This window comes from Trachypithecus francoisi, unplaced genomic scaffold (assembly GCF_009764315.1).
Source record: "Trachypithecus francoisi isolate TF-2019V2 unplaced genomic scaffold, Tfra_2.0 Contig01440, whole genome shotgun sequence".
In the NCBI taxonomy this organism is placed as follows: domain Eukaryota; kingdom Metazoa; phylum Chordata; class Mammalia; order Primates; family Cercopithecidae; genus Trachypithecus; species Trachypithecus francoisi.
In genome coordinates, this window is record NW_022681431.1 from 9,206,065 (window position 1) to 9,218,984 (window position 12,920).

At 49.0% G+C, this 12,920-nt stretch overlaps 1 protein-coding gene and 1 long non-coding RNA gene across 7 annotated transcripts in view; one reads left to right on the forward strand and one right to left on the reverse strand.

Moving 5' to 3' along the window:
- Positions 1 to 12,920, reverse strand: part of GFRA2 (GDNF family receptor alpha 2) — a 169,691-nt gene that overhangs the window by 21,462 nt on the left and 135,309 nt on the right. The gene's annotated exons all lie outside the window — the stretch shown is intronic.
- On the forward strand, positions 505 to 5,399 carry LOC117092930. Its single transcript, XR_004440978.1, has 3 exons — positions 505 to 749; positions 2,998 to 4,022; positions 4,959 to 5,399. It is a non-coding gene; the product is annotated as an uncharacterized LOC117092930 (long non-coding RNA).

The window sequence follows — 12,920 nt, forward strand, 5'->3', positions numbered from 1 at the left end:
TTGGAAACATACTTCCCAGCACTATGCTTCTTCACCAAGAGGAGGCATACAGGAGATTGTTATCAATGAAACCTCCCCTGCTCCAGGCTGTAAACACCTTCCCAAAAGCATACTTTCCCAAATTTGTCTGATGTAGAATAATACTGGGGAACCCCAAAACTTTCCAATGCTGATCAATACATACTGAAGTTCTGAAGAAATCTGAAGTTCTTTTTTTTTCTTTTTTTTCTTTGTGAGACTGGGTCTCACTCTGTCGCCAAGGCTGGGCAGTGGCACAATCTTGGCTCACTGCAACCTCCACCCACTAGGTTCAAACAATTCCTGTGCCTCAGCCACCACAGCAGCTGGAATTACAGGTATGTGCCACCATGCCTGGCTAATTTTTTTGTGTGTTTTTTAGTAAAGATGGGGTTTTGCCATGTTACCTAGGCTGGTCTCAAACTCCTGGCTTCAAGTGATCCACCCACCTCAGCCCCTAAAAGTTCCAGAATTCCAGGCCTGAATGAAGTTCTCGTTTATCAGGTGATACCTGCTATGTTACTGCCATGGAAACCAGGTTTGTCCTCATTGCAGAAGTGGAAGAGGAGGGGGAAGAAAGGAAGTTGATGTTTACTATGTGTCAGGTGCTATAATCTCATTTAATTTTCTGAAAAATCCCACGAAGTAGCATATTTCACAATAAGGACACAGAAACTCAGAAAGGCTGGATCGCACAGTCACACACCCTGCAGCCAGCACACCACGGCCAGGTAAGGCGGCCGACAGGAACAGGGGCAGACACCAGCACTGCCTGTCACAAAGGAATGGGGCACTTGAATATTTATTTCATAGACGGAAAAAAGGGTTTCCAAGAAGTGCAAATTACTCATGATAGGTTTCATAGACGATTTATGGAAATGCTGAGAAAATGGCCTTAATAGACCCAAGTGCCTCTGGATTGGCTTTCTAACGTCCCCTCTGGCAGTGCAGGCCTTCGTTAGTGGGTTCAATGTGATGTGACACTGAGAAAAGGGAAAATGAATGTCACCCACATGGCTGCTTTCTGACCTCCAGGGCTCACTGTAAACAACCTGATCTTCCATCCTCTCCTGTGTCCTCTCGCCACCTCTGGTTTCATGAAGTCAAGAACCAACTTGGCTTCCTTCCTTTCTGTTTATTCTTCAACTGTACAGTGAATACTTATTATTCTTTCTGCCCAGAACAGCAGCTCCCCTGGGGTGGGCTGGGGAAGAGGACTTCCTCCTTGGGCCAGGTAGTTTTGGTTTTGTGTGTGTGTGTGTTTTGTTTTCGAGATGAAGTCTCGCTCTGTCACCCAGGCTGAAGTGTAATGGCATGATCTGGGCTCACTGCAACCTCTGCTTCCCAGGTTCAAGCGATTCTTCTGCCTCAGCCTCCCGAGCAGTCGGGGCTACAGGCGCGCACCAGCACACCTGGCTAATTTTTGTATTTTTGGTAGAGATGGGGTTTTACCATATTGGCCAGACTGGTCTGTAACTCGTGACCTCATGATCTGCCTGCCTCGGCCTCCCAAGGGCCAGGGGGTTCTATTAAAGGCTGTATGCCACCTCCTGGGCACAGGGGGAAACATGACCCGGGCTGGGAAGCCCCAGCACCCCTTTCTACTGGCCACACTGGCCTAGAGATAAGGAAATAACATCAGCTGGGCCCAATAGGGTCCTTGTCTGAAGTTTTCCTAATGGGACAGGCAAGGAAAAACATGCTTTTCTTTTTGGTTCTAAGATACCACAGATGTGAACCACAATTCTAGCCTCATAATCCTAGTAAGAATACACATGCAGCTAACTGGAGGGAGAAGCAGAAACAAGGTACAAGAAAAGCGAGAGAGAGAATGAGAGAGAGACCGAGACTTATCTGTACTCCAGTCCTTGGGATTCTCCCCTGCCTTTTCTATATTTTATTATGCAAGCCAATTGATTCTGTTTTTCTTTTTCTTAAGGTAGTTGGGTCTCTGTCACTTAGAACAGAAACACTCGCCAGGCGTGGTGGCTCATGCCTGTAATCCTAACACTTTGGGAAGCAGAGGCAGGCGGATTACTTAAGGTCAGGAGTTCGAGACCAGCCTGGCCAACATGGCAAAACTCTGTCTACACTGAAAATATAAAAATTAGCCAGGCATGGTAGCACACACCTGTAATCCCAGCTCCCTGGGAGGCTGAAGCAGGAGAACCACTTCAATCTGGGAGGCAGAGGTTGCAGTGAACCAAGATCACGCCACTGCGCTCCAGCCTGGGCAACAGAGTGACTCCATCTCAAAAAAAAAAAAAAAAGAAAGAAAGAAAGAAACATTCTTGACTATTATTTAGCTTCGCTCTCTAATTCTGCATGATCTTCTTTGTCCAGGTCCTAAGTGATCAGAAGCAGCACACATCAGAAAGGCCACACGGGCCAAAAACAAAACCCACAAAGGGTCTGTCCAGCCCATGCAAAAGAGCCAGGATTGCAGGAGTGTTGGAGTAGGCAGATGGCCAGAAGTAGGCAGGCAAGGGAGTCCCTGGGAAATGAAGTCCCAGAAATGCTGCCCACTGACACTCAGCACAAAAGACAATGGCTACACTGGCTACTTCTCGCTTTGTGATTGGGCTCCTCCAGCCCTCAAGGGACTTATCATGCCATAGCCAGAGATAAACGGGGTGGGACTTTCCTCACTGACAGGCATGCATACGCCTCCAATAACTCACCCAAGAGGAGAGTTTTGCTCATTATAATAGTAAAAAACACAGCCCTGCGTGGAGATTTTCAATGCCAATGAGACATGTAACATACAGACTAGCATGCACAGCCCTAGAGCAGGCATGCCCAAAGGAACCTCCCAAAACAACCCCTCACTCCCCTTCATGAATAATCAGGTAAGATTCTCATTAAGAGAGTCCCCCAGCACTAGCTGCTGCTGGCTCATTCTTCTGAGCAGCCTGCTCGGTCTTGTCCTTCAGAGTGCACTATCTCTTTAAATAAACACTGCTACTGCTATTTTTCCAGCCAGGTCAGCCAGCTCCCCTCTTGGAGCTTACTTCATCTTCCTTCAAGAAACTCTATTGCTTAACCCTCACTGTGTGTCACTTGGCTGAATTCTTTCTCCCAAGTTAGACAAGAATCAAGAATTCCCGTACTTCCCAGTAACAGGAGCACTTCAAGGAGAGCAACTTTGAAGACAGATGATGATCAAATTAATGAAAGAAGACAGAGCTGGCCTTGGATTCTTTCTCCAGCTTAACTTGAAAGGAACAGCTCAGATAGATATTAACACCAGGGAAAGCTACACTGTTATCAAAATGGCAAGGACGTAGATCGTGTCAATGTATGAAAATTTAAACATGAAATCATGTTATGCGGTTAAAAAGCAGGAGACAATAGAGTTTATGCCCCCCAGTTACAAATGGAGAAAATGTTACGAACCAACAAGATTTCAGAAGTATATTTCAAAAGATGCTAATAGAAGACACTGTTCATTATGTTCACTTTTAATAAACTCGCCATATGATTGTAATTATTTCTTTAACTTTAATTGAACTAGGCCTCACAAATCCAGAGTTATTATAAACAGTGATTTCTCTAAGCCTTCTGTTAGAGAAAATGTTATTGGTTCTGGAAGCCTCAGCAAATTCAACTGACTCTCTGTCCTAAGACAAAGTGGCTAAGACAGAAAAGCCATCATCTCAGAGAAGACCTGGCTACTCTTTCCTGCGCTGCTGCAGATACTAGGGGCTTGCAGGTTGGAGAGAGAGCCTAGGACTATCCTGGGAAATGGCCACCAAACCCTTCAGGACACAACCAAGACCTCAGGGGGCTGCTGGAAATAGAAATCTTTGATCTCCTCCCACAAGAGGTCCTGACTTCTTCAAGAACCCCTCTACCTAGACCCTGCACAGAACCACACCCAGCCATGAGATCCAATTTCTGAAGTCACGCTGACTGTGTTTGAACCTTGGCTCAGCTCCACTTGACTGTGTGATCTTGAGTAGGTAATTAAAGGAGGCCTCAGTTTCCTCATCTGCAAAATGGAGGTAATAATGCTACTTAACTGCGTATTTTCTGATATGGTTTGGCTGTGTCCCCACCCAAATCTCATCTTGAATCCCCATGTGCTGTGGGAGGGACCCGGTGGGAGGTAACTGAATTATGGGGACAGGTCTTTCCCATGCTGTTCTCGTGATAGTGAATAAATCTCACAAGATCTGATGGTTATTATAAGGAGCAGTTTTTCTCCACAAACTGTCTCTCTTTGCCTGCTGCTATTCACGTAACACGTGACTTGCTCCTCCTTGCCTTCTGCCATAATTGTGAGGCTTCCCTAGCCACACAGAACAGTAAGTCCAGTTAAACCTCTTTCTTTTGTAAATTGCCCAGTCTTGGGTATGTCCTTATCAGCAGTGTGAAAACAGACTAATACATTTCTTACAAGGATTAAATGAAATATCCAGTGAACAAATGTGTGCATGTGTGTGAACAGTGCCTGCAACACAGTGGGCACTCCCTCAATGCTCACTGATGTGGTGATTAACATTAGGAGGCTCCACCACCCAATCCTTAGCATAAGACACCATGTAGAAGGCAGGAGCTATGTCCCTTCAAGCCAAAGGGCCATGTTCTCGTTGATCTATTAACAAGCACCTCCTCTGTTAGCACAGGGCCACACAACGAGGGTTTGTTACCATTACTGCGTGGTAATCGAACAGTTCTCTGACACTGGTATCATTGCTCCATTTTGCTAAGGAAATAGAGCCCTAGAGAGGTTAATTAACTCACAAATAACACAGCAGCAAGGCCAGAAGACTTAGGTTCAAGTCCTAGCCCCAAAGCCAGTAGGTTTTCTGGGTTTTCCCTTCTGCTGTGCTGCCCCCAGTCCCCAACTCTGCCCAGCCCCCTACCCATACCCCTCTCCCATACCCCTCCTTCAGTGTTCTGAAGCCACAAAATAAAGGTTTCTTTCTCTCCTGCAGCCATCCAAGGGAGTCACTGTGGTGCCACCTGCCTTCTTGGCTCCCCTTTCCCATCCAGCCTGCAGCTCACCCACTGTCCCCTCTCTCCTCTGGGGGAGCCATGAAGGTGACCATTGGAAATGACCTAAGAGGGCTGTGGCTTGAGTACTGAACCCTGGCTGACCAGAAGCAATCAATCAGACCCCAGCCACCACCAAGAGACCAATATGCCAACCACAGCAAGTCTGCTCTGGAAGAGAGTCAGGAGGGCCTAGATGGGACAGAAGCCAACCCAAGTCCACCGGGATCTTCTCACAGGGCCCAGAGATGGGAGCCAAGGCCACAGCCTCCTCCACGAGACCGCCATTGGATATGCTCCTTCATGTCCTCCAAAAACACAAGCAGATGGGCAGATCCCCTTCTCTCCCCAATCCCTTCACCTATGTTTCAAACCTCTTATTACCAGGGAAGAGGAGAAAGAATTAAACGTATGCATCATTTGATTTTAATTGAAGGACTGTTCTATTTCATTGAACTGCTAAGTAAGCTGAACAAGAGATTGTGTTTACATAAGCAAACCCCGAGTCACTATAGACTTGCTGTCACATTAAGTCAATACTTATGAAGCCTCTCTATTTAATTATTCAGTGAGGACTGACTTATTATTGTGTTAAGAGTGTGGTTAGCCTTGAGCTAGGTAGCCAGCCAGCTGAAAGATTTCTTTCAGCTTTCTCTGAATGCTGATATGGTTCTTGCCGGTGGTTTCTTCCCTTTCTCCCTCCCCACCCCACCCCTCCCCTCCCATCCTGCTCATGAGTAGAAAGAACCAGGTTTACTCCCTTGAGGAGCGGGTGGCAGGTGCCCCTGCAGTGGTCACTCTCTCAAATGCTCTTCCTAGACCAGTAATTTGTCCTAAGACCCTGACATCTGAAGTCTCATTAGCCAAGTTCTTCTGCTCTTAGTTCTAGCAGCTCCAGCCTTCATTCTTCCCATTCCCGATTCTGAAGACCTCCTACTCAAAGACCCAGACCCCCTCCCCAGCTCTGCTACTCCCAACATTGCCTCTCCTTTCAACTTCCACAGAATGTGTTTCTCAGCCTCACAATCCATGCAAACCCAATTATTCCACGGCATATTGTTACAAAGATTCAGATAGGTTCTTGCATCAAATCCCATTTCCTGAAATGCAACATACGGAGAAAAGGTCAGAGATGAATGTTCAGCCTCAACTGAGTGGCATTTTAGGCTTAGCATGAACTCCGGAGAGGCAGAAAGCACAGTGGCTGAGAGCAAAACCCCAGGCACCAAATCCCCTGGGTTCAAGTCTCAGCTCTGCCAGTCACAAAGGGAATAGTCTAAGGCAACTCACCTTTCTGTGACTGAGCTCCTCATCCATAAAAGGGGGCAAGGAGTTTCTGGGAAGAGTAACTGAGATTCCCAAGAAGTACAAGGAACCATGCCTGGCATGCCAGCCTTGGCTGTTATGAGGAGCCCTGTGTATTTCTAGTCTAAGTCCCTGAAGGAGAAGTCCCTGGGCTTCCACACCCCATCTTTGCCACCCTGATCCCCATCCATGATCAGGATGTACTGATTTCTGCCATCTCATCTCTCCTCTCTCCCATCTCAAACCCTATAGAAACTTCAAACACACGTTCCCCAGCCATGATGTTTCATACGCCTTGGTCCTGTGTTGCTTCCCTTGCCGAGAAAGCCTTCCCCAGCCATGTGCTCCTTCAACTTTCTCCAGCTCACCCTTCCAAACCCAGTTCAGGTACCAGTTCTTTCAGAAAACCTACCCTGAATGCCTTGCCCCAACTCTAATCATGTTTCACAAACTCCAATTATTGCACTTGCATCACTGTATCATAACTTACATTTTAAATATGCTTCTCCTATTAAGCTACGAGTTCCTTCAGAATAGAAACCATCTTATTCATGTTTAAACCTTCAGTGCCCAAAGAAGTGCCTGACACCCAAAAGGGACTCAGTTGCCACTGGATGGAGGGAGGAAGAGAATGATTAAGAAAAAAAAAGGGAGGGGAAGGGAGGGGAAGCAAGTGAAGGGATTGGTTGATTGGGACTGTGTCTGGAGGCACGGAGGACTTTTCTCTAAGCAGCAGGAGATCTAAGAACTCTCCTAACACCTCCCCTTGAAAAGTACAACTATAGGCAGATCTTCAGCTAGCACACAGCAAAATGTGTCAATGTTTCATTAACTTGAGCACCAAGATAGCTCAGCTCCCAAAAATGCCCTCCAGTGTGTCTGCCATTCCCCCGCTCCCTCTTATCCTCCCTGGTGGTGGTTAGAAACTTGGAAAAGTGTCTCTGCTTTCTCTGATAACAGCCATTCACTAAAGGAGGCCCCAGGGGCCTGCGAGAATTAACACATCCTTGAGCACCACACTTAACACAAGGAAGTGCCTTGGGACCTAGAGAGGAGAATCCAATGGGTCCCTGTGGAGGAAGGCTGGGTAGAGTGTCCACTCTGAAACACGCAGAAGGGCAAAGGAAGTCAGAGACGAGGCGGAGGATTTGGGACAAAATGCCTGCTGCACCTCTCCATGCCTAAGTGGCTGTGATACCCACACAGAAGAGTGTTTGGGAGATGAAACCAAACCACCCTCTGCGAAACTAGCTCTGAAAAACAGAATTCACTGTATACCTGTTTATGATCTTTCTTCTTGGGAATAAGAAAAAGGCAGTCCAGTTGCACCCAAATTCTCTTCAGCTTTCAGCACAGGAGGCAAAGCAGGGAGAAAGACACTGATGTGAGTACTGTGGGCTGGAGCCTGCCCACCACATCCCGGACCCACCAGGGAGCAGGGAGGACAAGGCATGGCTGGGGTCTGCTCTAAAAAAGCACAGGGCAAATACATTCTCAGAGCCACACGCTTCAGGGGGCATCGGCCCCTCCATTCCAAGCCTTCTAGAGAAAACTGCGTAGACAAATATTTTTCCTAGCAGGCAAATATCTGGGCAGCTATGCCACCACTAGGAGTCTTTCTCGTTATACAGACTAATGAGAACGCTGTGCTTCTCTAGAGCAGTTTATCAAGGCAACATCCATTATAAATGACATTTTTCCTGAACTAACAAAGGATGTGAGGCTGGGGGGAACCGGTTCAAAGGAAATGTTTAGCTAATCCCAGAAACCATTCAGAAATTAATTACACACCCCCTTGCTAGCCAGCGCTTTTCCCCCTTTGTGCCCTTCCTCCTACTTGGACTCCCTGCCCTGTCCGCCCACCTCCTGGCCACCTGAGCCAGGAGCTGGGGAAGGGAGCCATGCGGGCTCCCAGGAATACAGCGCCTTAGGAGGAGGGTGAAGTCTTAACAGCAGCATCACTGGAGCATATAAGACCAGATTATTTGTGGTCCCAACTTGCTGATGCAAGATGAAAAATACAGCAAACTGCAGCTGCTGAACTCAGCTCTTTTTCTTTTTCTTCCTTCTTTTCTCTTAGCTGAGGTTAGTGTTTTACAAAAAGGACTTTACAAAAAATAAAATCCATGAACTGGGGGATTTCTAACCTGTCAGCTTAAGTTCAGGTGCACAGAATACGGCATCCAGGGAGGAGAGAACATGGGCCCTTGGTCTCGCCCGCATGCAGTGAGCTCTCCCACGTGTCTCCACACGCAGACCCACACGAAGTCCCTGCCGCTCCAACCGATGCATGCATGGCCACACACCCTCAGTGAAAGAGTCCCCTTTTCCCCCCAATCAGAGGCCCTCTCCCTAAGCCCTCTCCCTAAGGGTCCTCTCTATTTCTACCCTCCGACTCCACAACAGGTGACGACGTTAGATTTCCTTTTGACATCGGAGGACTGGGAGCCATGCCCATGGCCTGGAAGCCAAGGCCTCCCCATGTAGGCAGTGCATGCCCCAGCGCTGGTTACATACAGCTACAGTCTTGCAATGAATCACCTCCCACCAGTGCCTCCCCACGTGGAGTGGGCTCGATAAAAATCAGAGGGGACACAGCAGACCACTCAGGCCTGGGAGAGCAGGCGGTCACTGCGTCCCTCTGGATTTGTTACCAACCCTCTCAAAACCTCTGCTGTAAAGAAATTGAGCATCAGGACCCAGGTGCTTCTGAGAATCTGAACTGAAGCCTCTGGCTTCATCCAAGGAAAAGATAAAGCATCAGGTAGACTCTTCCCACAGGGCAGAACATGGATGGGACTCCTATGTAAAGTTCTAACACCAAGCAAGAAGGAACGAGGAGACTCTTAGCTCATCAAGAGTCTGAATGCATTTATCTTAGAACAGGCAGGTTCTGGCATCTGGCAAGGTTCTTCATGTCTTCTACTGAGGTCCCTCTTACCACCCTGCAGGGCTCTGCCAGGAGACAGGATATAGAAGTACAAGGTACCAAAGGAAGAAACATCTGAGTCTAAATCCAGACACAAGGAAGGACAGATCCAGGAAGAGAAGGAAGGCCAGCAAGTTCAATGGGACTGCAGAGAGCAGGAATAGATTCAGCCACGGGAAAGCTTTTTGGAGCTGGAATCTCTACGTTCCCCGGAGGGCCTGGATGCATGAACAGAAGCCTTACCAGGCACCAAGACCCCAGCACAGGGCAGAAGGAGGCCCCCGAGGGCTCCACCACCAATCTCTGATTCTCTCCAGTGGGTGGAAAGAACAGCCCCCCACCCGCCCCTCCAGGTCCACTGGGAAGACTTGTGGTCCCCCCGGGAAATTTTGCAGCAGGAGCAAGGTTGCCAAAACCACTCGCTCAGTCCTCTTCTCAACAGGCTAGAAAGTGGGCTGGCCATAAGACCATTGGCCATGCAGCACTTCCTGCAGAACAATCTCTAGTTCCTTCATCCTGCTTGTGCAGCAGGTATCTGGGGTGCTAGGTCAAAAGCAATCTTGGTGTGTCAGCCAAGGGGAGTCCCCACAGCAAGTGGCAGAAGACAGGGGCTGACTCAACAGACAAGCCCCAGGGAACAAAGTCAAACAGGGCAGAAGGAATGGAGGCTGACAGGGTAGAGTGTATGGAAAGCCAGAGACCATGGCCCAGGCTCACCAGGAAATAAGAGAGGCCATCTGCCCACAGAGCGGACAATACCCTCAGAGCTACAGAATCTGCAGGGAGAAAAGTGAACCAGGATGACTACCTCTGACCCCAGGCCCTAGGGAACAATCCTCCACTTCCTGCACAAATAGATAACGTGTCCCAGCAGCAGAGCCTGACAGTATCTCCCTGCAGATGGTCTTGCGTGGGGGGCCTGGTGTTTCTTGGTGTTCCATCTCGCTGCCCCTTGGCCTACGGGAGATATACCAGATGTCCTTACAGGCAGACTTTCATCCAGATATTGCTGGGGGGTCGGTGTGGGGGAGCTGAGAAAAGCAAGCAGATTGCCCGTATCGCCACTCTGGAACGAAGCACCATGAGTTCTGATATATGCAAATCTGTGGCAGTGAGGAAAGTCGACCAGTGGCACAGCTAATAGGAGGACTATTCCTTGAATGGCCCTTTGATAGACTCCTCTGCAGTAGTAGGTCTGCAAGTAATGGACTGATAAAAACACTGTTGGAAGGCCTTAGACAAAGCCCTGTAAACCAGGAGGCAAACTGGGAATGGCAATTCCAGACCAGATGGCTGGTGATCTGCAAGGAAAGGGTCTGCAGGTGGTGAAGTCTGACATTTTAATGAAGGTACTCAGGGCCCTGAGACAATGGCAAGGCCGTGTGCATGGAAACAACATAAAGGAAACCAAAAACAATCCCATCCCAGGAGCATTCAGGAGTTGGCAGGGGAAGTATTAGCCCCCTTGACACCTCCCCGCTAAAGGCCCACCCCTAGGCTCAAATACAGGTAGCACATGGAATGGCATCATACAGAGTCCCTGATAGTGGAGGTCTCTGTGGGACACATACGATGTTTTGCCTTGGCTGCAATGGCCAGCAGCAATGGGGGCCTATCCTCTAGTTCCTGGACACTGGCACAGTCCCTGGACACCAGCACAATCCTTGGACACTGGCCTTCCCAGCTAGACCTTCCTCCTACTTACCCTCACACTGCAAACCTTCCTAAACCCATCCTGCTTGACTGACTCCGATTTGAAAGGGATTTGCAGGGGACAGCAACAGACATGAGTGAAGGATATCACCCAAGCTTCCATCTTCAAAGCAGAGCCAGCCAGTCTGGAGAGGCTGAGGAGCCAAAACTAATACCAGTTCATCTCAAGAAGATTCCTGACTTCCTCCCGAAGCAGAGACCTCAGGGCTGGGTTGTTCCGATCGAGCTCCTGACGAAGAGTGAGACTTGCAGACCAGATCCTACCACAAAGCAATCGGCAGCTGTGGTCAGCAACAGGATACTGAAGGGCCTCAGTGGCTTCAAGAGGGCAAGAGGCCAGGGCAGAAGCCCTTCACGGAAGGCCAGTGAATGCCCAGCCTGGGGCAGGGAGACAGCCACCAGTATGCTGAGCCAGCCAAGACACTCAGGCTGAAACCTGTACTTTAGAAACCTGTATTTTTATGGTTTATGTTTTCTATAATTTCCTTTTAGTCCTATCTTTATATTTACTAAGAGACCAACCAAACTCAAAATAAATAATAATATCCAACAATTTTGAGTGTTTACTAGGTGTTTGCTGAGCACTCTAAAAGCATTAGTGCATTTAATCCTCATGAACACCCTGAGACACACAGGTAGTGCAAAATTCCCCACTTTACAGAGAAGGAAGCTGAGGTTTAGAGCAACTAAATGACTTGTGGCACAGCCAGGAAGTGTGGGGCCTGGACTTGAGCCCGGGTCTCTCTGTGGTGCAAGCCCAAGGCCCGCCTGGCCTCTCAGAGGCATGCACAGATTGAGGCTGCTGTTCCAACACGCATCCAGCATCGCCCTCTGGGGTTGGGTGTGGTAACGGCAGCAGAATCCAAGAGAGACCCCAGGATGGGAGTGACAGTCACAAGGGCAGAGCCAGAGCTGCCTGATCTCAAACGCTGTGGCTCTCTCTCCTGAGAGTTCCCCTGAGCTAGGCACTGAGTTTTGCTGCCAAGAGGAAAGCCAGGCCCTTTCAAAGAGGTAGCCCCCCTATTCTTCGCCTCTGCCCTCAAAACAGTGGTCTATTTCCAGCACCTCCCTCTGCCAAGAACACCGCAGTCATCCCTCACCCCAGGGGGACTCCACCCCACCCTCTCCAACCAGAGCTCTGGCACCCACCCACTTCCTCTCCCTTTGCTCAGAAATCCCCCTTCCCGTTTCCAGGTCTTCCTTAAGCTGTACCTGCACATCCGAGCCCCTGCTGCCCAGCTCTCGGGGGATATTAACTGTCATGAAGGCAGCCAGGTACCACCCACCTCAGGGATCACAGGAACATGAACAAGACAGTCCTTCTCTGGCTGGGGACAGCCCCTGGAGAAGCATGAGAAATCCCGCCTCACTAGCTTCCTAGGGCAGCTGTAACAAATCACCACAAACTCGGTGGCTTAAAATAACACAAGTTTGTTCTCTCACAGTTCTGGAGGCCAGAAGTCCAAGATCAAGGTGTTGGCAGGACCTTGCCTCCTCTGAAGGCTCCATGGAGGGGCCCTTCCTTGCCTCTTCCGGCTTCTGGTAGTGCCCAGCATCCCGTGGCTTGTGGCTGCACCACTTCAACATCTGTGTTCATCGTCTCACCACCTTCTTCCCTGTGTCTCTGTGTGTCCTCCCATCTTATAAGGACACCGGCCACTGGATTTCGGGCACACCCTAATGTGGCATGATCTTGTCTTAATTACATCTGCAAAGACACTATTTTCTTTTCTTTTTTTTTTTTTTTTAGACAGAGTCTCACTCTGTCTCCCAGGCTGGAGTGCAGTGGCCCAATCTCGGCTCACTGTAACCTTCGCCTCCCTAGTTCAAGTAGTTCTCTTACCTCAGCCTCCCGAGTAGCTGGGACTACAGGTGCGTGCCACTACACCTGGCTAATTTTGTATTTTTAGTAGGGACTGGGTTTCACCACGTTGGCCAGGATGGTCTCGATTTCATG